Raw genomic sequence first — 25438 nt, forward strand, 5'->3', positions numbered from 1 at the left:
GCCCGGCCCCGCTCCGCCCCCGCTCCCTCCTACTGCTCCGCCTCCCGCTCCGCCCCCGCTCCCTCCTACTGCTCCTCCTGCCGCCCGCGCGGGGACGGAGCCTCTCTGTCCGTCCGTCCGCCCGCACCCACGGGCTCCCCGCTCGCCCGGCTGCTTGTCCGCCCCGGCCCCGGCCCCGGCCCCGGCCCCGGCCCCGGCCCCGGCCCCGGACGGACGGACGGACAGAGGGAGGGACAGAGGTGCAGCCCCGGGCCCCGGGGGCTCCTCTCCCGACGGCCGGTCCGGCGGCGCGCTCCGTCCGCCCCATGCCACCCGGACGACGGCCCTGCCCAACATCCTAGCCCGGCTGGACAGCACGGTGAGTCCGTCCTTCCTTCCCTCTCGCCGGCCCCGAGGGGGTCGTGGGGCTGGGGGAGGGGGGACAGGGAGAGGGGACCCTGCCCGGGGGCTGGACCCTGGGCAGCTGCTGGACCCTGGGCGGGTGCTGGACCCTGGGCGGGTGCTGGACCCTGGGCGGGTGCTGGACCCTGGGCAGGTCCTGGACCCTGGGCAGGTGCTGGACCCTGGGCAGGTCCTGGACCCTGGGCAGGTGCTGGACCCTGGGCAGGTGCTGGACCCTGGGCGGGTCCTGGACACTGGGCAGGTGCTGGACCCTGAGCAGGTGCTGGACCCTGAGCAGGTGCTCGACACTGGGCAGGTGCTGGACCCTGGGCAGCTGCTGGACCCTGGCACTGCGAGCCCGTTGTGGGCAGGGGTTCTCTCTCTCTACCTCTGGATTGCCCTTTCCAAGCGCTTAGGACAGTGCTCTGCACGCAGGAAGAGCTCAATGAATACGATCTAATGAACGAAGGTGCTGGACCCTGGGCAGGTGCTGGACCCTGGGCAGGTGCTGGATTCTGGGCAGGTGCTGGACCCTGGGCAGGTGCTGGACCCTGGGCAGGTGCTGGACCCTGGCACTGCGAGCCCGTTGTGGGCAGGGGTTCTCTCTCTCTACCTCTGGATTGCCCTTTCCAAGCGCTTAGGACAGTGCTCTGCACGCAGGAAGAGCTCAATGAATACGATCTAATGAACGAAGGTGCTGGACCCTGGGCAGGTGCTGGACCCTGGGCAGGTGCTGGATTCTGGGCAGGTGCTGGACCCTGGGCAGGTGCTAGACCCTGGGCAGGTGCTGGACCCTGGCACTGCGAGCCCGTTGTGGGCAGGGGTTCTCTCTCTCTACCTCTGGATTGCACTTTCCAAGCGCTTAGGACTAGGGCTCCGCACGCACGAAGCGCTCGATGAATACGATCGAATGAATGAAGGTGCTGGACCCTGGTCGGGTGCCGGACCCTGGGCACTGCGAACCCGACGTGGGCAAGGGTTGGGTCTCTTTATTGCTCTTTTGCACTCTCCAAGCGCTTAGGACAGCGCTCCGCGCACAGTAAGCGCTCACTAAGTAGGAGTGCGCTGGACCCTGGGCACTGCGAGCCCGTTGTGGGCAAGGGTTGGGTCTCTTTATTACCTTATTGGACTCTCCAAGCGCTTAGGACAGGGCTCCGCGCACAGTAAGCGCTCAATAAGTAGGACTGTGCCGGAGCCTGGGCAGGTGCGAGCAGGGGCTGACGTCCAGGACTTGTTGTCCCGGACTGTGTGCGTGGATAAGCGCTTAGTACAGTGCTCTGCACATAGGAAGCGCTCAATAAATACCACTGAATGAATGAATGGCCGCCCTCCTCTGGGCAGATCCCCGGTCCCCTGGCAGGAGCCCGGAGCAGTTGGCATCATCCAAGAGGCAGGGATCGTCTTTATCTGTTGCCGAATTGTACATCCCGAGCGCTTAGTGCAGTGCTGTGCACATAGGAAGCGCTCAATAAATACTATTGAATGAACGAATCGTAATCATAATAATGATGGAATGGAAGTGAGGGAGATGCCCGCCCTGGCCACCCTCCTCCCCGAGCCTCCGGATTCTTCCCCTGCCTCTGGCGGCTGCCGGGAGGCTTCTGCACCGTCCATCGTCATCATCAAAAGGGCATCTCTTAAGTGCTCACCATGTGCCAAGCACTGTTCTAAGCCTTCGTGGAAAGAACACGGGCAGGGGAGCCAGAGGTCGTGGGTTCCGATCCCCACTCCTCCACTGGTCACTTGGGTGACCTCGGACAAGTCACTCCACTTCTCCGCGCCTCAGTGACCTCCTCTCTAAAATGGGGATGGAGACTGCGAGCCCCCCGTGGGAGGACCTGATCACCTCGGATCCGCCCCAGCGTTTAGAACAGGGCTCGGCACCTAGTAAGCGCCTAACAAGTGCCAACCTGATTATCCGAGGCCTTCATGTCCCCATCTCACAGTCCCCATCCCCATTTTCCAGGGATTGAGGCCCAGAGAAGTGGAGCGGCTGGTCCGAGGTCACAGAGCGGACGAGGGGCGGAGGCGGGATTAGAACCCAGCTCCTTCTGACTCCCAAGTCCGAGTAGCCACTAGGCCACGCTGCTTCCCTGGTCTGGGGGCTTTTGGCGGCCCCCCCCCGGCCTGCCCCGGCCCGGGAGGATTGCAGAGGGGTAGGGGGACTTGCCCAATCGCCCCTGCCATCTGCTTCTTTGGCGGCCTACAGTGAGGACGGAAGGGAGGATATTTTCTTTTTCTTTCTTTGCATCCAACCAACGATAGCCCTGGCAGGGAAGAAAGGGGGAGCAGTTTGGGGGAATATCCAACTCTAAATATCTAAATTATTCTGGAGACAGGCGTAAAGTGGCCCGTTTTTAGGGGCTCCCCACCGCCCCCCCCAAACACACACCCAGGCACACGTTGTCCACTTTGGAAACGCCTTCCGCGTTTTTGGCACACTGCGCCCATCGCTCTGGCTTTCTCTTAGGAGACCCGCGCCTTGTACAAAGAATCGGAAGGAAAGGGATGGGGAGGGCCGGGCGGGACTCGAACCCGCCACCCGCAGCTCCTCCTCTCGTTGAGGAGGGGCGGGAGCGCGGGGCAGTCAGGCCGTCATTGATATTGATTGAGCGTTTAGAGGTTACAGAGCACTGTTCTAAACGCTTGGAAGAGGACGAGAAGAAGAAGAGTCGGGTCGCGCTCCTCCCCCACCCCCCCCGCCTAAAATTGCCTGCCAGCCGTCGAACCGGACCCTGTGCTAGGCGCGAGGGACGGGGAAGCTACTTTGGGCAGGTCACTTCACTTCTCTGGGCCTCAGTTGCCTCATCTGTAAAGTGGGGATGAAGACTGCGAGCCCCACGTGGGACAACCTGATGACCTTATACCGCCCCCCCCCCCAGTGCTTAGAACAGTGCTTTGGCACATAGTAAGCGCTTAACAAATACCATTATTATTATTATTATTATTCCCGGCGAGACTGACTTGCAGTCCTCTCCCCCAGGCACCTCCCGGTGTCATCCTGAAAATCCCACAGGCACACAAACGGTATTCCACACCCGACAACCTCCTGCCACCTCCAGGGACTTCCAGCCCGGGCCTGGGAGTCAGCGGGTCCTGGGTTCTAATCTATAGCCACCCGCTTGTCTGCTAGTGGCCTTGGACAAGTCGCTTCACTTCTCCGGGCCTCAGTCCCTCATCTGGAAAGTGGGGGGGTGAAACCTGGGAGCCCTGCGCGGGACAGGGGACCGTGTCCAACCGGATTTCCTTGTAGCCGCCCCAGCGCTCAGTATAGTGGCTGGCACCTAGTAAGCGCTGAATAAATACCGGAATGAGTGACAACGGGCAATATCACTTCTCGTTGGCAGTTGATGCCTTTGCAGCGTTCCGAGTTCCGTTTTGCAGCGGGAGGGATTGCGGGTGTTTTTTTCTTCCCCTGCCCCGTGGGCGGACTCTTGCTTCTAAGTGGGCTGGGGAGGAGACTTTTCTGTTTATTCTATTTATCAATTCTGATGCTCTCGATGCCCGCCTGTTTGTTCTGCTGTCTGCCTCCCCCCTCCTAAACCGTGACAGGCAGGGACTGTCTCTATCCGTTGCCGAGTTGTGCTTTCCAAGCGCTCAGCACAGTGCTCTGCACCCAGGAAGCGCTCGATAAATACGATGGAGTGAATGAATGAGAGACCCAGCACATAAAGGCCCCTTCTCCACCCCTCCTCGTAGTAAGCGATTTGAAGGGAGGGATCGTCTCTCTTTGTCGCTGAATGTGCATTCTCCCAGCGCTCAGCACAGTGTTCTGCACCCAGTAAATACGATGGAATGAATGAAGAGAGAGGTGAGGATGAGAAGGGCCCAGATAAGTAAGAGCCCGGGCCCTTGGCTCAGTTTTACAGTCCGGGGATGAGGTGGAGAAAACCAACTAGGGTTTGATTCACGCAGTCGTATTTTATTAAGAGTTTACTGGGTCCCGGAGCCCTGGACTACGGTTTAATTCATTCAGTCCTACTTACTGAGCGCTTCCTAGGTGCAGAGCACTGTCCTAAGCGCTTATGACCTCGGTCCGTTGGGCAGCTCCGAGAGAAGGACAGTGCGAAATCCAAGTGCGTTCAAACTGAGACGGCACCTTTTAATCGATGAGAACTTTTGAAAGCCCCTCTGCCACATAAGAATAATGATGATGGGATTTGTTAAGCGCTTACTGTGTGCAGAGCACTGTTCTAAGCGCCCGGCATGTCCAGTGCAGCAGTAAAGAGAGGTAACCCCTGCCCACAACGGGCTTCCAGGCTCCCAGGCCGCGGGGTAGCTAGGCAGCTTGCAGATGATGATGATGATGATGATGATGACATTTGTTAGGCGCTCACTATGTGCCAAGCACTGTTCTAAGCTCTGGGGAGGATTCTAGGTCGTCAGGTTGTCCCCCGTGGGGCTCCCAGTCTTCATCCCCATTTGACAGATGAGGGAACTGAGGCCCAGAGCAGTGAAGTGACTTGCCCAAAGTCACACAGCTGACAAGCGGAGGAGCCGGGATTGCAAAACCAGGGCTCCCTGGCGAGGAAGCCAGGAGGACGCTGCATCTTTCCCCGGCCACCGATTCCCTTCCTCGTCCCGTCCCTCCTTCACCTCTCCCTTCCTCCCTTCATCCCTCCCTCCCTCCCTCCCTCCCTTCCTCCCTCCTCCTCCTTCTCCCACCGGGCTGGTAGGATGGGGAGAATTTGCAGGAAATGGGTCGGGGGGCGAGGGAGGGAGATGGAAGGGAGAGGGGAGCAGAGCCGAGTAGTCTCTCTGGGAATTTCGCGGAGAGAAAGGGAAAGGGAGATGGGAAGGCGAAAGGGAATGAGAGAGGGGAGCAGAGTCGGGTAGCCCCCTGGGAATTTCGCGGAGAGGAAGGGAAAGGGAGATGGGAGGGCGAAGGGAATGGGAGAGGGGAGTAGAGCCCTGTAGTGTCCCTGGAAATTTCGGGAGAGGAAGGGAAAGGGAGGTGGGAGGGCGGAGGGAGGGAGAGGAGAGCAGAGCCGTTTAGGCTCCCTGGGAATTTCGCGGAAAGGAAAGGGAGATGGGTGGGAGAAGGGAATGGGAGAGGGGAGGAGAGCCCTGTAGTCTCCCTGGGAATTTCGCGGAGAGGAAGGAAAAGGAGGGGTGAGTGGGAGAAGGGATTGGGAGAGGGAGGGAGAGGGGAGCAGAGCCGGGTAGTCTCCCTGGGAATTTCGGGAGAGGAAGGCAAAGGGAGATGGGAAGAAGAAGGGAACGGGAGAGGGAGGGAGAGGGGACAAGAGCCGGGTAGTCTCTGTGGGAATTTCGCGGAGAGGCAGGGAAAGGGAGAAGGGAATGGGAGAGGGGAGCAGAGCCGGGTAGTCTCCCCGGGAATGTGGAGAGGCAAGGAAAGTGGGATGGGAAGAAGAAGGGAACGGGAGAGGGAGGGAGGGGGAGAAGAGCCGGGTAGTGTCTCTGGGAATTTCGCGGAGAGGCAGGGAAAGGGAGATGGGTGGGAGAAGGGAATGGGAGAGGGGAGCGGAGCCGGGTAGTCTCCCCGGGAATGTGGTGGGGAGGCGGGGAGAGGGGGTGGAGGGCGTGGGGGTTTGTGCCCCTGGCACGGCCCCTCCGCTCTCCTCTCCCTTTCACCTGCCCCCCTGCTTTGTGGCGAGGGGCGAGGAAGGGGGTCCCAGAAGAAGCCACAACCCCCCTCCGGCCCCCTGCGCCCCGGGCTTCGCCATGAGGCCGAGACGGTGTCCGGGGCCCACCCCTCTTCCCGATGCGTCCCGTCCCGTCCCGTCCCGTCTCGTCCGGTCCTTCCTCTCCGCCAGATTCCCCGGGAGACTCGGCCCCGGCCCATTGCCTCTCTCCGCCGCCGCAGTGTACTTTCCCAGCGCTTAGCGCAGTGCTCTGGGCACCGTCAGCGCTCAATAAATACGACCGGATCGATGGATGCTGGCGGGAGGCGGGGGGGTGGGGGGGGAGGGGTAAAGCAACGGACTCTGAACGGTCGCTCTGCCGTGGTCTCGAACGTCAGCGTCTATCACAGTGTCGCTCCCCCGCCCCGCATCCTTCGGCTCCTCCTGTCCCGGGCAGAGCCCGGAGTCGGAGGGAATCCTGACTCCTCGATGGCCGCGGTCAGGCCCATCCTCCCTCCGAGGGGCAGGGCGACCATTAGACACAGAATGCTGCCAGGCCAACAGCTCCCCTGGGGCTAAAAATAACCATAATAATAATGACGACGATGACGATGAGGTTTCTTATGTGCTTACTGTGTGCCAAGCACTCTTCTGAGCGCCGGGGGAAGATACGAGGTCATCGGGTTGTCCCGCGTAGGGCTCGCAGTCTTCATCCCCATTTGACAGATGAGGTAAGCGAGGCCCAGGGAGAAGCAGGGTGGCTCAGTGGAAAGAGCACGGGTTTGGGGGTCAGAGGTCATGGGTTCGAATCCCAGCTCTGCCCCTTGGCAGCTGTGTGACTGTGGGCAAGTCACTTCACTTCTCTGGGCCTCAGTGACCTCATCTGTAAAATGGGGATTAAAACTGTGAGCCTCATGTGGGACAACCTGATTACCCTGTATCCACCCCAGTTTTTAAAACAGTGCTCTGCACGTAGTAAGCACTTAACAAATACCAACATTTATTATTATTATTATTAAAGCGACTTGCCCAAAGCCACACAACAGACAGGTCGCAGAGGCAGATTTAGCACCCACGTCCTCTGACTTCCAATCCCGGACTCTCTCCACTGAGCCATGCTACTTCTTAGGAAAGGGATCCTCATTGAGGTCGCTAATAAGGAAAATCAAATTGTAATACTCGTGGCGGTTTTGTTGTATTTTTGGAAGGGATTGTCTCTCTCTCTTGCTAAATTGTACTTTCCAAGCACTTAGTACAGTGCTCTGCACACAGTGAGCGCTCAATAAATGCAACTGAATGAATGAATGGATGATAGCACCAAGTATTGGGCTCAAAAATGGGGTAAAGGAAAAAAAAACAATCCGATCACACACAGTCCGTGCCCCACACGGGGCTCCACACCGGGTGGAGAACAGATAAGCTCGTGGTTCGGGAACCTGTCTACCAATTCTGCTTTCATTATGTTCTCCCAAACGCTTAGTACAGTGCTCTGCAAACGGTAAGCGCTCAATCAATGTCATTGATCTATCGAATCATCATTTCATTACACGATGTAACTGAAGCACAGAGTATTTAAATGACTCGTCCGAGTTCACGTAGCAAACGATTGATGAAACTAGGAATGTATAATAATTATGGTATTTGTTAAACGCTTACTATGTGCAGAACACTGTTATAAGCACTGGGGTAGATACAGGATAATCAGATTGTCCCACATGGGCCTCACATTTTTTAATCCCCATTTTCGCAGATGAGGTAACTGAGGCACAGAGAAGTTAATAATAATGTTGGTATTTGTTAAGCGCTTACTATGTGCCGAGCACCGTTCTAAGCGCTGAGGTAGATACGGGGTAATCAGGTTGTCCCACGTGAGGCTCACGGTTAATCCTCATTTTACAGATGAGGTAACTGAGGCACAGAGAGGTGAAGTGAGTTGCCCATAGTCACACAGCTGACAAGTGACGGAGCCAGGATTAGAACCCACGACCTCTGACTCCCAAGCCCAGGTTTTTTCCACTAAGCTACGCTGCTTGTCTGGGCCATGCTGCTGCTCTGGGCAGCGTGTATGTTTGTTTTTACGGTATCAAAATGAATTCTCTGTTGAATGAAATTTGGAAGTCTATTGAAATGGAGTTTAAACTAATAGTCTGTCATCTTGGAGGTGCTTTCTGGTCTGTTTCATACTTTTAAACCTTATCCCAAACTCAACTTTCTTAACCGAGCCCGGCTAAAGGCTAAATGAGGGGAGTGAGGAAGGTTCTTCAGAATTTTCCAAGTTCCCACCGAAGACGTTTGCAGTCTTGCCACCCTAAAGGTACCAAAGACGAAGAAGTTGCATCTGGGAAGGGCCCCATTAGGTTAAATAAGGCCTTCTCCAAGTTCGGGTAGTGAATGATTGCCCTCTACACTGCATTTTCTACTTCTTTGCTTAGCATATTTCACTGCTTCAGCCCGGTTTGATGTGAATCGATAAAGACATGACTAAGCACTCTGATCCAAAGCAGTTAATTAGAGTGGGCACTAAGGAAAGGGAGTCCTTTAGGAAGATGGCCGGGGGAATTCGGACAGTGAAATGTTTCTATGAAAGCTGTCCGAGGGAAAGTGATCTTAAAGACTAAATTTTAGCTTGAAGCACAGAGTGAGGGTGACAGCCCTTGGAATTCCTTCAGGCCTGGGGGAAGTCTTAAGACTTGGGCTAGGCTGTATGAGAGGTTTCACTCTCCAAGGTGCCTGGAATTCATTTAAAGAGCAACTTGGTTTACAGTCAACAGACTTTCTGAAACTGAGATTTGGCAGGCGCTTTGTTTTTAGAAAGACAACTTCTCTCACCAGGTAATTTCTGGTTTTCCTACATCTCACCTGGAGGCGTGGGGTGGGGGCTGGGGGTGGGGTGGAAGGGGAAGAAGGAGGAAGCTTTATATATTCTTGAATTAAAAATGTTTATGGACTACAGGTCTCTTGCCTTGCGCCCTAAAAATGTAGGCAGCCTAATCGAGGTGGATGTAAAATTCCAATGGAAAATCAGTACTCCCTCTCTCTGCAGTCCTCCTAAGAGATATCCTCCAAAATGTTGCAAGATTTTCTTCAGAGACACAAGCCTGGAGTTCCTAGAAAAAGCAGGTCAGAACTGGAGATTCCCTGATGAAAATGTGTACGGAAGTACATAGTACAGCACAGCTTTATGCTGTACTGGAAAGGCAGTGTGGCTCAGTGGAAAGAGCCCGGGCTTGGGAGTCAGAGGTCATAATTCGAATCCCGGCTCTGCCGCTTGCCAGCTGTGTGCCTTTGGGCAAGTCACTTAACTTCTCTGTGCCTCAGTTACCTCATCTGTAAAATGGAAATTAAAAACTGTGAGCCCCACGTGGGACAACTTGTTCACCTTGTATCCCCCCCAGCGCTTAGAACAGTGCTTTGCACATAGTAAGCCCTTAACAAATACCACCATTCTTTATGTCATTGGCTCTTCTGGATTGCTCCTGTGTTCCCTACCCCCAGACCCCTAAAAATAGAAATATTTTGAATAACAAAAAACAATAGTAGTACCTCCTCCTTGCATAGCATCATTTTAAAATAGTTATGAAGCACCAAATAATAATAATAATATCTGTTAAGTGCTTCCTATGTGCCAGGCACTGTACTGAGTGCTGAAGAGGGTATAAGCAAATCGAGCTGTCCCGTGCGGGCCTCACAGTCTCAATCCCCATATTACAAATGAGGTAGCTGAGGCACAAAAAAGAGAAGTGACTTGCCCAAGGTCACACAACAGGGAAGCGGTGGAGCCGGAATTAGAACCCATGACCTTCTGACTCTCAGACCTGTGGTCTATCCACTATGTCGTGCGAATGCTATGCAGGTAAAGTGTAAAAGGTAACTGGAAAGGACATGATCTCTGAGCTAGAGACCTGAGAATCCAACCCAGCGAGACTTAACCCTCACGGTGATGAGAAAAGCATATTTGATTATACAAGAGGACTTTATATGCCTTTCCTTCAGATGTTTCAGGTCTGGTTTAGGAGAGAGAAAGAGAAGTAGTAGTAGAGACCAAAGGAGTTTGCGTAGAAGATTTCCCCCCCTTTTATTCCTCCTATTTTTTAAACCCAGGGGAGCGGACGAAGAAATGTGGACGTTCTCGGATTCGAGATAGGTGTAGGAGACGGGATGATGCTACACTGTGTGGGGGGGGGGGGTTGGGGGGGAGCGAGGGGAGGAAGTGCAGTCTTGATAGTGTTGGAAAGGTCACAGTGAGAAGCTGCTGTTAGCGCTGTCTGCTCATAACCAACCGAGTAGGATTTATCTTCATGTTTATTAAGCCCTCAATATGTGCCCGGAACTGTACTAAGTGCTGGAGTAGGTACAAGATAATCAGGTTGGAAACAGTCCATGTCCCACATGGCGCTCAAGTCTTAATCCCGATTTTTCAGTCACTGAGGCACAGGGTCTTGCCGAAGGTCACAGTGGACAAGTGTGGCGGGGCCGGAATTAGAACCCAGGTCCTTTTGACTCTCAGGCCCGTGCTCTGTCTACTCTCAGGCCCGTGCTCTGTCTACTAGGCCAAGCTACTTCTCATTTCCCTCTTCCATTCTCCCTCCTCACCCAAGCCTATGAATCCCCAACTGAATCCCCTCTTTATATAAGTTAGGCATCTTTAAAAAGTGAATTTACACACTCAGGATACTAGGGAGGACCCATTTTAACCCACTGAAACTGTTCAGCTAGAATGCGAAAAGTTTGTCACATGTCCAGTTCAAATTACTATGTTTTGCAAGCCCATTTACTGTGGAGGATATGGGTGAGTGCATGTGAGTGAGTTTGTAGCAATAGTGATATTAATGGTAGTAGTAAAAGTGTGCAAGTGCTCACTATTCAGTGTGCAGTGGGTCCCGTGCACCGTGCAACAATCGATGGTATTTCTTGAGCGCTTCGTGTGTGCAGAGCACCTTATTAAGCGGTTGGGAGAGTCCAGTACAAAAGAGTTGGTAGACACATACCCTGCCCGCAACAAGATTAGAGTCTAGAGGGAGACTCTACGGGGGGGACAGACATCAGATGTATACCGCTAGCATAATCAAAATAAATAACTGAATGTACAGTGGAATATGCATATTCACAAGTGCCTTTGATAGGTATAAATAACTGCCTCAATGCTAGAAATGGCTGGCAAGATTGCATCGCTCAGAATGCTGGGGTTTGAATGGGGAAATTGTTGGAGAAGGCGGGATTTACTTCAGGAGGGAATTTAGTATGGTGAGATCTGTTATCTGGTGGATATGGGGACTTCCAGTGCAGGGAACTGTATGTCTCAGGAGTTGGAAGTGGGAAAGTTCATTAAGTGCTTACTATTTGCGAAACGCTATATTAAGTGCTGGGTAGATACCAGTTAATCAGGCCAGACACAGCCTTGTCTCATTTGGAACTCATAGTCTAAATTGGTGAAAGTAGGATTTAATCCTCATTTTACAGAGGCACAGAGAAATTAAGTGACTTGCCCAAGGTCACATGGCAGGCAAGTGGCAGGGCTAGGATTAGAACCCAGGTCCTCTGATTCCCAGGCCTTTGCTCTTTCCAGTAAGATCTTGGTAGACATGAAGGGGATGATTTGGGGAATAGCATTTGAAGAGAGCAAACACATTGAGATGAAAAGAATTCAGAGACAGCCTTGAAACCAGTCATGAGGATGGAATTGGGAAGCCAGTGTAGGGATCTGAGAGTGGAGAAAGATGTGTGTTCAATACCGCTTCAAGAAGATGATATACGCAGCAGTCTGTAGTTTTGACTGGATAGAGGAGAGGAAGGAGGCAGGGAGACTAGCGAGGAGGCTGATACAATAATCTAACCACTACATGCCCAGAGCTTGGACCAGAATGAAGAAGTCAACCATCCTGGATATGGTAAAGCAGAAAAACCGACAAGATGTGGCAGTAGATTGAACGTGAGAGTTGAAAGACAGTGAGGAGCCAAAGATGACATTAAGGTTGCAGGCTTCTGCCGCAAGAAGGATGGGGGTGTTTTCGATGGAGATGGGAGAGTTAGGAGGAGTGCATTTTAGGAGAGGAACAGAGGTCGTTCCATTTTTGACGTGTGTATTTAGTACACCGTATTGACTAGTGGCCTTGAAAGAGTTATTCAAGCAATAGCATTGTTTTAGTACTTACTGTGCGCAGAACACTGAACTAAGCACTTGGAAGAGTACAGTAGTGTTAAAAAAATACGATTCATGCCCTAGGGAGCTTATAGTTACTGTAACTTGCAGAATCATTCTAGGGAAGTGCCTCAGATGCTGGGGGAATCTGTTCTATTGATTAGTAAAGAACCAAAAAGTAGAGTTTGACTCTGGGCAGTCATTCAAAGTTACATTGAAAATTGCTTCGATATTTTACAAATTACAAGATGATAAAACTTGTTCGACTCTTGGTGACTTCAAGCTCCAAATTAAGTATAAATTTCCCTTGCATCTGCCCAAATACCTTTTGGGGTTGATTGCTAGAATGGTTTATTTTCTTTCCAGGAAGTATCGGAAATGCTAATGAATATGATTCTTCGCTATAAATAGATCTTGAGCCTTTTTAAAAAGCCCTGACTCACTAAGTGTACCCAATACACTGAAGTGAAATTACTGTACATGCTGCAGTTACCCAGAGCATCATCAGTGTCCCTAAATAAGTCTATTGTTTTGATACATTCCTTGATCTTAAGCCCTTTATTAGGAAAAGGGTAGTTCACTGAATATCTTCCAGAATTTCCTCTGATGTGAGAGTTTTTGAGAATCTGGTAACCATAAAAGCTTCATGCATATACATTTTGTTAATGTTAGAAAATAAGTACGGCAATGTTTTAGAGTGCTTATGCCAAACCGACTTCATCCCTGGAGATGAACCTGCAGGGACTTCAGGAATACCCCTAGATGTGGAGTTTTAAGCCGAGTGAGTAAGTGTGTGGGGGGGTACATTTGATTTGCTTCAATTTACAGAATTTTCATCAAAAGGGTGTTTTTGAGGTCACGTGATTAAGTCTTCCAGCTCCAAGACTTCTCCCACTCCTTTCTGCATCACTCTTGCGCTTGGATTTGCACCCTTTATTCATCCCATCTTCAGCCCCACCTCACTTGGGCAATCTCTGTGATTTATTCATCTATATTAATGTCTATGTCCCACTCTAGACTGTAAACTCCTTTGGGCAGGGAATGTATCTACCAACGCTGTTATACTGTACTCTCCCAAGTGCTTAATACGGTATTCTGCTCATAGTAAACGCTCAGTAAATGTAATTGATTGATTAACTGATAGTACAACCATATCCCTCAAGGCTAACAGCTACCTTCATCTTTAAGCGCGTTCCTCTCTTTCTCTCTCTTCTTAACCACCACATTCTTCCTTGGGTTTAACCTAAATCTCTCCTGCTGCATCATAAACCGATTTGTACTTTTTTTCTGAGTTCAAATGATTCCCCAGCTTCCTGAAAATTGCTCTTAAAATACTTGAAGACTAGATCCAGTTCTTAGACTTTTCCTAACTGAATAATCTCCATTGCTTAAACCTCTCTGAAAATTTCCAATTTTCTAAACCTATTGCATTTCTTTTGCTTCTTTCCTTTGGACACTTTCCAATGTCTTCAGAACCCTCTTATTGTGGAGATGAAATGTGAAGGTCTATCCACTGCTCAGCAGAGTGAGAGGGTTCATTCCCAACTCTTGCCTGCGCTACCTATTTATGCATCCGGAATTCTTTGAGCTTTTCCAATGTCAGCACTCCATCCGTACGCTGGTCTCCACCCTACGGCTATTTTCTTGGTTGGCTACAATCCTCATGTTTTCCTCCTGCTCTTGACTGCGTGATCATTTATTCCCCATCTTGTAGCTAGCAATTTTTTTTTTCTTCCCCATAGGATAGCACGCGACGTTGTCGACAGTTGAACTTGGGCCAATTTTAAATTGAAGCCTCCATAGGTCTCTCTGAGATAAATGCTCTGCTTCTGACATCTATTTGGGGGGCCCCTTCCATTCAGCATGACATAGTGGATAGAGCACGGGCCTGGGAGTCAGACGGGCATGGGTTCTAATCCCGACTCTGCCACTCATCTGCTCCGTGGCCTTGGGCAAATCACTTCACTTCTCTGGGCCTTCTCCACCCCCCCTTCACCTCTCCGCAGCTAAACCCTCTTTTCCCCCTTTCCCTCTGCTCCTCCCCCTCTCCCTTCCCATCCCCTCAACACTGTACTCGTCCGCTCAACTGTATGTATTTCCATTACCCTATTTATTTTGTTAATGTATTTTGTTAATGAATTGTACATTGCCTTGATTCTATTTAGTGCCATTGTTTTTACGAGATGTTCTTCCCCTTGACTCTATTTATTGCCATCGTTCTTGTCTGTCCGTCTCCTCCGATCAGACCGTAAGCCCGTCAAACGGCAGGGACTGTCTCTATCTGTTGCCGACTTGTTCATTCCAAGCGCTTAGTACAGTGCTCTGCACATAGTAAGCGCTCAATAAATACTATTGAATGAATGAAGGGGCCTCAGTTACCTCATCTGTAAAATGGGGATTGAGACTGCGAGGCCTACATGGGACAGGGGCTGTGTCCAACCCGATTTCCTTGTGTCCATCCCAGTTCTTATTCCAGTGCCTGGCGTATATTAAGTTCTCAGCAAATGCCATAATTATTATTATCCCTTAAATACCTTTACCAGATGTATTTATTGAATGCTTACTGTGTGCAGAACACTACACTAAACTCTTGGGAAAGTACAGTGCCACAGGATTGGTAGTAGCGATTCCTGCCCATAAGTAGCTCACAATCTACAAAACAGACATTAAAATAGATTATGGATAGGGCACTGGGAACTAAACCACTGTTTCTCAACTGGCTGATCAGAAGGTCCTGTGGGATCAATTCAAAGCCCTTCTATTACATATATTTTCACACACACCCAAAATGTTGTTTTCTTCGTTGCTACCTCCAAGACCTGTCACCCACCCTAGTGAGAAAGTAGATTGGTCTGACACAAAATTTGTTTTGTTCCAAGTTAGGTAGGTTACTAATTACCATTCCTCTTCCAAATCTTTTTCTTGGAAGTCTTGCCGAGTCGCCCCTGACCCACAGCGACACCACGGACACATCTCTCCCCGATTGCCCCACCTCCATCTGCAATCGTTCTGGTAGTGGATCCGCAGAGTTTTCTTGGTAAAAATCCAGACGTGGTTTACCATCGCCTCCTTCCGTGCAGTCAACTTGAGTCTCTGCCCTCGACTCTCTCCCGTGCCGCTGCTGCCCAGCAGAGGTGGGTTTTGACTTGTAGCGGATGGCCTTTCACTCGCTAGCCACTGCCCAAGCTAGGAATGGAATGGACAGGCCTCTGCTTGACTCTCCCTCCCATAGTCTAGACTGGTAGAGGACTGGAAGCTCTCCAGGTGAGACCCCGAGAGGGGTTCAGAGTCTTTACAAACTAATTATTGAGTCATCCGCTCTAGTCTCTTCCTAGGTATCAAGGGCTATTGTTTCTAGACACATTGACTTTTCCTTTTATAAAATAGGTTGGGGGGGAGAATAGAATGTTCTCTTTCCAGGGTGCATACAACTCTCCTGCCCTTCACAGATTATGAAAAATAATAGCTAACACAACATCACGTAGTTCATTAAGAACCCCAGGATGCGTGTCATCAGGCCCTGTTGATTTAAACCCAACTGTGCTGCTACATTTTTCTTTAACCGTTTCCTTCCTCGGTATCATTTGACTTTGCAGTCTCCCATCCGTTCTCTGGAGTTGATATTAGTTTTCTTTTTGGGGAGAGGAGTCAAAGCGGGTAGGGGGATGGGAGGGGAGGAATCATGTTCAGAACCCTGAGGCTTGGTGTTTTCTTTACCTGGTAATTGAATATTTTTTTTTGTTGTTGTTGCAGTTCTTTCTTTGCCTGTAAGTTAAAATGCTCCTAATGAACTGTAATACTCAGTTAAGCTGTAATTATGTGGCTCATTTGTGTTTTTCCTGTTTGCCACTTCACTCGCTGTCATTCTGTCGTCCGATTTTATTCACTTGTCTGTTCAAGCCTCAGACTGTGGATGTTCCATCTTCTGTTTTCACTCATTTTAAGATGGCTAAATTTGGCCCCCGTACTTCCCGAATTCAGGCCTTTTGCAAGGTCAGTGACAACTGCAGGAGCTGAGTTGATTAGCATTTTCCTTTAGTGAATCGCCCCAGATTAGCGATTCCAAAACTACTTGGCAAATTTAAACAGTTGAAGAAAAATGAAAGAAAACCTATCAAAAACTCAAGGCAAGAATCTTCAACTCCCCACTAGCCTCTAGCCCGTTTCTGTTGCTGACCTTCCCGTCCGTTTATCCCGAGAAATCAACAGTAATGACAGCCCCCAGTTACATTTTTGCTCTATTCTGAAATTCGGAGTCATGTCGTTTGATCATATGTGTGCTATAAATCACTTGTAAGGGGAAGGGAAGGGGATTGTTTAGAAGAGAGAAAAGCAATTTGGCAGATTGGCTGTTAGAAGCAACTTCCTAGACCAAAGCAATTACAGTAACTTTTATTTTTTTGACATCCTTGAGGACTCAGTCTTTGTCCTAGCATCATTCCGTTGACAAAGTGTAGCACCCCCTTTCTCGTGTGAGCTTCATGATCACTTTAACGGCCTTGAGAGGGCGTAAGAGTAGCAAACTGAAATGCGAACTGAACTCCCAGTCGGAATCATAGCCCTGGATATATATTTCTTTCCCTACGGCGTGTTCTATATAAGGCGTGTTATATCAGCAGAATGCTGTCCCCATTGTTCAGTGGGAATTTTTCAGCGCACCGTGAAAGTGCTTTAGAAACCACGGAATCAAGGGTCCCTCGTTTTCCCTAAGCCGCTTTCCTTCATATCCCTAATGAGGTTCGGCTTTCCCTTCAAAAAGCGGAGGACTCGGAAAGTAGTGTGATCGTTGAAGTCAGATAGTGAGTGAGGAAATGTCACTATTTAAAATCTTGAATCTCAATTTCCTACTGCATTTCCCAAGGCATTTAGCCTTGATAGTGAAGACATGCCAGTCATGGAGATCTGGCATTATCAGTGAAAGCTTGGCCTAATGAATTTCTTGACTTGAAAAGATTAGCCTGTGACTTTCAGCAGCAGCACTGAGAAGCAGCATGGCCTATGGAAAGAGCGTGGGCCTGGGAGTCAGAGGACCTGGGTTCTAATCCTGACTCTACCACTATCCTGCTGAGTGACTCTGGGGAAGTCGCATAATTTCTCGGAGCCTCAGTTTCCTCATCTGTGAAATGAGGATTGATTACCTGATCTTCCTCCTGCTTGGGACAGGGAGTGTGTTCATTCCTTATTATCTTGTATCTACCTCGGCAATTAGTTCTGCATTTTGCATTTAACAAATATTATCATTATTGAAATCGTGACACTTTTCCGCAGAAGCAGCGTGGCTCAGTGGAAAGAGCACGGGCTTTGGAGTCAGAGATCATGGGTTCGAATCCTGGTTCTGCCACTCGTCAGCTGTGTGACTGTGGGCAAGTCACTTAACTTCTCTGTGCCTCGGTTACCTCATCTGTAAAATGGAGATTAAAACTGTGACCCCCACATGGGACAACCTGCTCACCCTGTATCTACCCCAGCGCTTAGAACAGTGCTCTGCTCAAAGTAAGCGCTTAACAAATACCAACATTATTATTATTATTATTATCCTCTCCAGTGCTTAGAATAGTGCTTTGCACATAATAAGCACTTAACAAATGCCATTATTATTATTATTATTACTTTTAAAAGATGACGTGAATAATTTAAGTGATGACTACAGTGCCAATCTAGATGTCTTATAGACCATAAGATAATTCAGTAGCAAAAATAGTAGGGATCGTATTTTCTGAGCACCTTCTGAGACAAAACACAATAGAAGTCCTGGACAAATTCCCTGCCCACTTGGAGTTTAAGTACACTGTTCCCAGGAAGTTAAAGTGCAAATGCATGAAAAGAGACTTTATGATCTCAGCAGTTAATTCTAGATCATCAACCATCATCATCACCATCAGGAAGGCTAGCAAAAACTAAAATAAAAGCAGAGTAAACTTGATTCTTCCATAATGTGTGTCTTCATTTCTAGTAGAACTTGTTAGGGATTTGGGGATTGTTCTTCTGACAACGTGCCCCTGTCTGGATGGAAAGGAAGTGATGTCAGAGGAAACGGTTATGAACCCCACATTCATTCAGTAGTATTTATTGAGCGCTTACTATGTGCAGAGCACTGTACTAAGCGCTTGGAATGTACAAATCGGCAACAGATAGAGACAGTCCCTGCCGTTTGACGGGCTTACGGTCTAATCGGGGGAGACGGGCAGACAAGAACAATGGCAATAAATAGAGTCAAGGGGAACAACATCTCATTAAAACAGTGGCAAATAAATAGACATGGACCGTGTCTAAGCTGATTATCTTGTATCTACCCCTTGCTTAGTACAGTGCCTAGCACAGTGGAAGCACTTAACAGATACCGTTAAAAATATGCTACAGCTAGAGCCACGACTGAGGGTAAGATGGACTCCTCCTAGAACTGGGGTAGAGTGGAAACCTTTAGTGACACTCAGCCTTTCTGAAGAAAACAGTCACGGTGTGTTGGGGGGGAAGAGGGTAGTTGGGTGGGAGGGAGAGAAGAAAAGTACCGGGGGCTGAGGCTAGACTTCAGTAGTTCTCCCTGAAGCCCAAACCTCTCTCTGAAGTAATTCAATCAATTGATAAGTGGTATTTATTGATGGCGGTACTGGTGCGCTGACAGTATTCACCCCTCCTTCTGCTTGCCTTTGCTCTTGGCTCTGTGACCTTTAATCTCTTGAGATTCACCCCACCTCCTGCCCACAGCAGTTTTTTTTTTTTTTTTAATATGACATTTTTTAAGTGCTTACTATATATTTCAGGCAGCATATTAAATGCTGGGTTAGATAAAAGATAATCAAGTAGGACACAGTCTCTGTCCCATGTGCCGCCCATGTCTCAATCAAAATATTTACAGATGAGGAAACCGAAGCCCAGAGAAGTTAAGTGACTTACCCAAAGTCACACAGCTGGGATTAGAACCCACAGCAGTTTTTTTTTTTATTTAATATGACATTTTTTAAGTGCTTACTATATATTTCAGGCAGCATATTAAATGCTGGGTTAGATAAAAGATAATCAATTTGGACACAGTCTCTGTCCCATGTGCCACCCATGTCTCAATCTACATTTTACAGATGAGGAAACCGAAGCCCAGAGAAGTTAAGTGACTTACCCAAAGTCACACAGCTGGGATTAGAACCCACAGCAGTTTTTTTTTATTTAATATGACATTTTTTAAGTGCTTACTATATATTTCAGGCAGCATATTAAATGCCGGGTTAGATAAAAGATAATCAAGTTGGACACAGTCTCTGTCCCATGTGCCGCCCATGTCTCAATCTACATTTTACAGATGAGGAAACTGAAGCCCAGAGAAGTTAAGTGACTTACCCAAAGTCACACAGTTGGGATTAGAACCCAGTCCCGTTCTCTATCCCCTATGCCATGCTGCTTCACTATGTACATATGTACTAATGTACATATGCACTTATACTTACATGTAAATATGCATTTATATACGAGTCTTTTCATACTCTCTCATTCTCCTATCTATAATCTATTTTAATGTCTGTCTCCCACTCTAGACTGTGGGCTCTTTTTTGACGGAGGTGTCTATCAGCTCTACTGAATTGTTCTGTCCCAAGTGCACAGAACAGCGCTCAGCACACAGTAAGCACTCAAGAGGTGTTGAATCTCTATTTTTCCAATGGAGGAAACTGAGACACAGAGAGAAGTGACTTGGCCAGGTTCACACAACAGTCAAGTGACAAAATGAGATTAGAACTCAAGTCCTGTAGATTCTAAACTCCTTGTGGGCAGGGATCATATCTACCAACTCTATTATATTGCCCTTTTCCCCTCTAGACTGACAGTTCATTGTGGACAAAGAAAGTGTCTGCCAACTCTGTTATACTATATTCTCCCATACGCTTACTACACTGCTCTGCACACAGTAAACACTCGATGAATACCATGGATGATGATGATCTTTGTATAGGGCTCTGCCCACAGTAAGTGCTTAATAAATACCACTGCTTGTTTGCTGAGAAGTAGCATAGCCTATTGAAAAGAGGATGGGCCCGACAGTCAGAAGCAGCTGGTTTCTAATCCCAAATCTGCCACATGCGTCCTGTGTGACCTCAGACAAGTCACTTGACTTCTCTGGGCTTCAGTTCCCTCATCTGCAAAATTGATTTTTCAAAACCTGTTCTCCCTCCTACTTAGACTGTGAGCCCGTGTGGAACCCGTTCATCTTGTAGCATCCCCAGCTTGGCACATGGTACAGTGCTTAGCACGTAGTAAGTGCTTAATAAATAGCATTATTTTTCTTATTATTATTATTGTTTGATTGATTTTACCCACCTTGTTCTAGACCGTTTCACATGGCTATGGGACCCCACTGTAGTTTAAAGAGGGTACGGTCAAGATAAACAAAATTAGAACCCAGGTCCTTTTGTTTAAGTGCAGGGATTGTCTCTATCTGTTGCCAAATTGTACATTCCAAGCGCTTAGTATAGTGGTCTGCCCATAGTAAGCGCTTAATAAATACTATTGAATGAATGAAAAAACAAAACAAACAAAAGCCTTACGAACAGCAGCCGCTAAACATGCGGAATCCAGTACCGCAGGTTGTGATACAAGCCGCTAACCTCCGTGGGTTCAAGGAGGCTTTGGATACATTTATGGAAGGTTGGCCAAGGAAGAGGGATGAGATAGAAACGTTAGAGACGGAATGGATGGTTAAGACGGAATGGATGGTTAAGGATGTTAGAAAGCATCATCCCACTCCTGAGAACGAATGTCAAAGAGAGCAACTATCACACCATTTTTCCTAGTGTCCTCTTATGCCACCTTTGCAGATGGACTGTTGATGGGCTGGAACACTGACCTGCCCCAATATGGTGCCGCCGATGACCTTCTATTCCCGATCAGAAAGACAATGAACTACCCAGGGTCCTCCAAGGACATTTGTTCTTTTCTCTGTGTGGTTACCAAGGAATGAAGGGATACAGGCACTGCCCTTGAAGTGCTTATTATGAAAGGAAAGCCAAGAGAAGCACAAATAAAAATACCTGAGGGTCCAGATGTCAGATGCCGGGTAAACATCTCTACGTAACCAACTACAGCTGCAGAGAGAGATATCACAGTACTAAGGGAGTTGCTTGAGTAATCAGAGTGTCTGAAGAGCCTGTTTTTTCTTCAAAGAGAAACAGAGACCCGACCCAAGTGGTCACGTGAATTAGCGCTGATTTTCTTCCCTCGGTGGCAGCTGGGCTCAAATGATCCACCGGAGACTGTCGGTTTCATTTTGAGTGATTTGAATCTAAACTTCAAGAAATAGGCCCAGAGATTTGTTAACGTTCAAAATTCACAAACGGCCCGAGAGATGATTAATTCGCAGATTAATCCCCAACCTTCCCCAAACCAGGTAGTAGAGTAGAGAGGAAGATCCACCCTCTGTCATTCATAATTCCCAGTGTGACATGGAGGGACGGGGCGCTCTTCCTCTCTCTCTGAGCACACGGTCTGGAGAGGCATTTAGAGATTTCAGCATTCATGAGAACTCAATCCTTTTCTGATTTACTGATGGCCATCCACAGTCTCACTCTACAGACTGAGTGCTCCTGCTTTCTGTGATGGAAAAGCTGGAATGGGCCATTTAGGCTCCTGATGAAGCCATTGGGTTACCAGTGGGGTTTACTCTTCCCTTCATAGGCTGGAGAGAGTGCTGTATCCCCGTCCACATGGGGACAGACAAACGATCGCCACCTCTTCGGTCAATCGATGGTGTTTATGGAGCAGTGGTTTGTGCAAGAGCTCTGGGCCGAGCATCGGTAGACCTAATCCTAGCCCTCGAGGACCTTAAAATCGAGCGACAGTCTGGCCAGAGGAGAGAGTAGCCCCGGAGCACAGGCCTGGGAGTCAGAAGGTCATGGGTTCTAATCCCAACTCTGCCGCTTGTCTGCTGCGTGACTTTGGGCAAGTCATTTCACTTCTCTGGGCCTCGGTTCCCTCATCTGCCAAATGTGTTTGTGACTGTGAGCTCCGTGTGGGACAGTGACTGTGTCCAACCCCAGCGCTTAGTACAGTGCCTGGCAACGTAAGTGCTTAACAAATACCATAATAATAATTAACTCTTAGGATGTCTTTTTCTGGGACACAATAGTGCTGCCTTCCCTCTCATTACTGCCGGGCCCACAGAGATTCCGAAAGGTTGCTTGTGCATCCATCCCTTAGCTCGGACCTCCCCATGTTTGGTGGAGAATAGGACTTTTAACTTTGGTTGTAAGGACAGGATGGCATCTACTTAGTGTAGTAGTTGGAGGAGGAGGACTGTTGTGATAATCATAGTAATTATTAAGCACTGACCATGTGCAGAGCACTGTATGAAACACTGGGAGAGAATACACAGATGGGAATTAAATAAGGTCCCTGTGCCTCAAGGAGGTCATAATCTGAGGGCACTGACATCTAGCAGGCATGTTGGGGGATGGGAGTTCCAGATCCTCAAGACATAGTGAGCAAGGAGTCAGAGGTAAACAAGATGAGAGCAGAGGGGGTGCAGAGTGTGACCAGAGGAGTGGCTAATGAGAAGAGTTGATAAGGAAGGCGGAAAGCCTGAAAGCCAATACTAAAGAGTCTTTGTTTGAGGTGGAGTAAAATGAGCAATCATCGGAAGGTTTTGAGTAGAGTCATGCACTGAGAGACATTTTAGGAGGCTGATCCGGACAGCAGCATGGAGCATGGACTGAAAAGGAAAGAGTCTAAAGGCAGGGAAAGCAGGGAGGAGGCTGACGAAGTCCAGACACGATCCTTCCATTGCATGAATCAGGACATCGGTTACAGGGGTGGAGAGAAAGGGGCTGGTTTTGGCAGTAGATTAAAAGCGAGAGTACAGTGACAGTAATGAGTCCAGGATAATAATAATTAATAGTAATTGTGGTATTCCTAAAGCCCCTATTGTGTGCCAAAAACAGTATTAAGCAAAGGGATAGAGGCAAGACAATCAGTTTGGGCACAGTCCCTGGCCCATACGGGGCTTAGTTCTGTTTTAGCCTGATTTGCTCCGTTTATTCGCCCCTCCTTCAGCCCCGAAGCACTTACATACATATCTGTAATTTATTTACGTATATTAATGGTTGTCTCCCCCTCTAGACTGTGAGCTTGCTGTGGACAGGCGATGCGTCTACCGACTCTGTTGTATTGTCTTCCTAACGCTTAGTACAGTGCTCTGCACACAGGAAGCGTTCAATGAGTAGTTGAGAGAAGGGGAGGGTTTACGAGGGAAGAGATGAAGTTCAGATTTAGACATGTTGAATTTGGAGTGTTGGAGGGAGAACCATCCACGGAGTAATATCCTCGAGCCAAGAGGAGAAGCTAGATTGAGTAGCCAGGAAGAGGCCAGGGCAAGAGAGGTAGATTTGGACTTATCCAGAGATGGTAGCTGAAGCCCAAACAGTAGATATGTTCCCCAAGTGCTTAAGTTATTGATATGCAGATTTTATGGCTATTCTTGGAATTCACTTCATGGAGTGATGCTACAGGGGCCCTCAACTGCTATTCCGGATCTGTTCTCGTACTGTAATTGCTCAAAGGGGCTACCGGTGGTTGTGGTAAAGCCCTCCATCTCCCTGCCCACCTCCCAGATTTTGATTTCCTGGAGTGTTGTGGAGAGAGCTCACTGGATCCCCTTCCAAGACGCGAGGATCAGCCACAGTCTATCGCCTGTTGCCTGCCTAGTGCCACCCCTCTCATATGGTCTGGGGAAAGAGGAGGAAAACACAGTGCTCAGAACAAAGATGAATCAAGGGACTGTGAGGGTGCCTAAGGCAGCAGGAGCAGTCAATTTCCAGCTCCTGTGGGTCAGAAATGTACCCAAGCACTGGAATCCAAAACCCCAGCATCTTATGGCTCTCTCTCCCACCCACCTCCACAGTACTTCTAAAATGCTTATCTTTATACTGGTTGCTTCCCCTATCTGTAATTTATTTGAGTGTCCATCTGCCCCACTTGGTTATAAGGTCCTCGAGAGCAGTGAGTGTGTCTGTTCACTGTACTCTCCCAAAATCATTTAGTACAGTGATTACTAGCTCATTTAGCTCTTTGATCAATCGTATTTTTTAAATTGTTTTTGTTAAGCGCTTACTATGTGCCAGGCACTGTTTTGTACAGGATAGATACAAAGTAATCAGACTGGACCCAGTCCCTGTCCCATATGGGGCTCCTAATCCCCATTTTACAGATGAGGGAACTGAGGCCCAGAGAAGTGAAGTGTATTGCCCAAGGTCATACAGCAGAAAAATGGTGAAGCCGGGCAGAACCCAGGTCCTTCTGACTCCCAGGCCCATGGCCTATCCCTAACAATGTTGCTTCTCTAAGCTCTTACTGCTGTTAAGCACTTGTGTGTGCAGGACGTTGTACTAAGTGCTTGGGAGAGTACGATATAAAAAATATAGCAGAGTCGGTAGACATAGTCCCTCCCCACAACAAACTTAACAAGCTTTACACAGTTAATGGTCACTGAATCCCATTGTTTGATTAACTGAAGAAGCCCCTGAGGAAGGCTGAGAAGACCAGAATTGAGGCTGAGACCAGATCAGGCTGAGAAGTAGGTTGGCTGGTGAAGACGGAAGTCTCCATTTTAGTTGGTTAGAGTATTTTTGAAGCCCTAAGTGTCAGGCACTGTGCCGAGGGCTCGGGGAAGTACAAGAGGATCGGAGCAAGAACAATCCCTGTCCCACCTGTGGCTCAGAATATGGAGGACAGGGATAGGAGGATCGAGAGTGGGTAGAAACCAGCAGTATCCCTCTCAGGGTCGCACCTGGAGAGTTTCCGGTCCTCTTCCAGTCTTGGCTATGGTAGGGAGAGTCAAGCAGAGGCCTATCCATTCCATTGCTAGCTTGGCCAGTGGCTAGCGAGTGGAAGGTAATCTGCTGCAAGTCAAAACTCACCCATGCTGGGCAGCAGCGGCACGGGAGAGAGTCGAGGGCGGAGACTTGAGTTTACCGTGAGGAAGGAGGCGATGGTAAACCATTTCCGGATTTTTACCAAGAAGATGCTATGGATCCACTATCAGAATGATTGCAGATGGAGTGATGGGCGTTTTGAGGGAGATGTGTCTGTGGTGTCGCTATGGGTCAGAAATGACTCGACAGCATAAGACAAAACAAGACAAGAAACCAGCACTACCAAGATCGCATTAAGAGGGAGAATGTAATAGCATTCATGACACGCTTAGTGTGTGCAGTATCAACCTGCACACGCTAAGAGAAGCAGCTTGGCTTAGTGGATAAAACATGTCCTGGGAGTTAGAAGGACCTGGGTTCTAATGCTGCATCTGCCATGTGTCTGCTGTGTGGCCTTGGGCAAGTCATTTTAACTTCTCTGTCTC

At 48.9% G+C, this 25438-nt stretch overlaps 1 protein-coding gene and 2 non-coding genes across 3 annotated transcripts in view; 2 read left to right on the forward strand and 1 right to left on the reverse strand.

Moving 5' to 3' along the window:
* The first annotated feature begins 215 nt into the window (after window positions 1-215).
* Window positions 216-25438, forward strand: part of HS3ST1 (heparan sulfate-glucosamine 3-sulfotransferase 1) — a 30475-nt gene continuing 5252 nt past the window's right edge. The window contains exon 1 of the mRNA XM_029061891.2: window positions 216-358. The gene's annotated coding sequence lies outside the window, so the exon portion shown is untranslated. The remainder of the gene's footprint in view (window positions 359-25438) is intronic.
* Window positions 15250-15387, reverse strand: LOC114811912. Its single transcript, XR_003759607.1, has one exon. It is a non-coding gene; the product is annotated as a small nucleolar RNA SNORA7 (small nucleolar RNA).
* LOC114811832 lies at window positions 24851-24988 on the forward strand. Its single transcript, XR_003759528.1, has one exon. It is a non-coding gene; the product is annotated as a small nucleolar RNA SNORA7 (small nucleolar RNA).

The sequence above is a fragment of the Ornithorhynchus anatinus genome, chromosome 4 (genome assembly GCF_004115215.2).
Source record: "Ornithorhynchus anatinus isolate Pmale09 chromosome 4, mOrnAna1.pri.v4, whole genome shotgun sequence".
Classification (NCBI taxonomy): Eukaryota; Metazoa; Chordata; class Mammalia; order Monotremata; family Ornithorhynchidae; genus Ornithorhynchus; species Ornithorhynchus anatinus.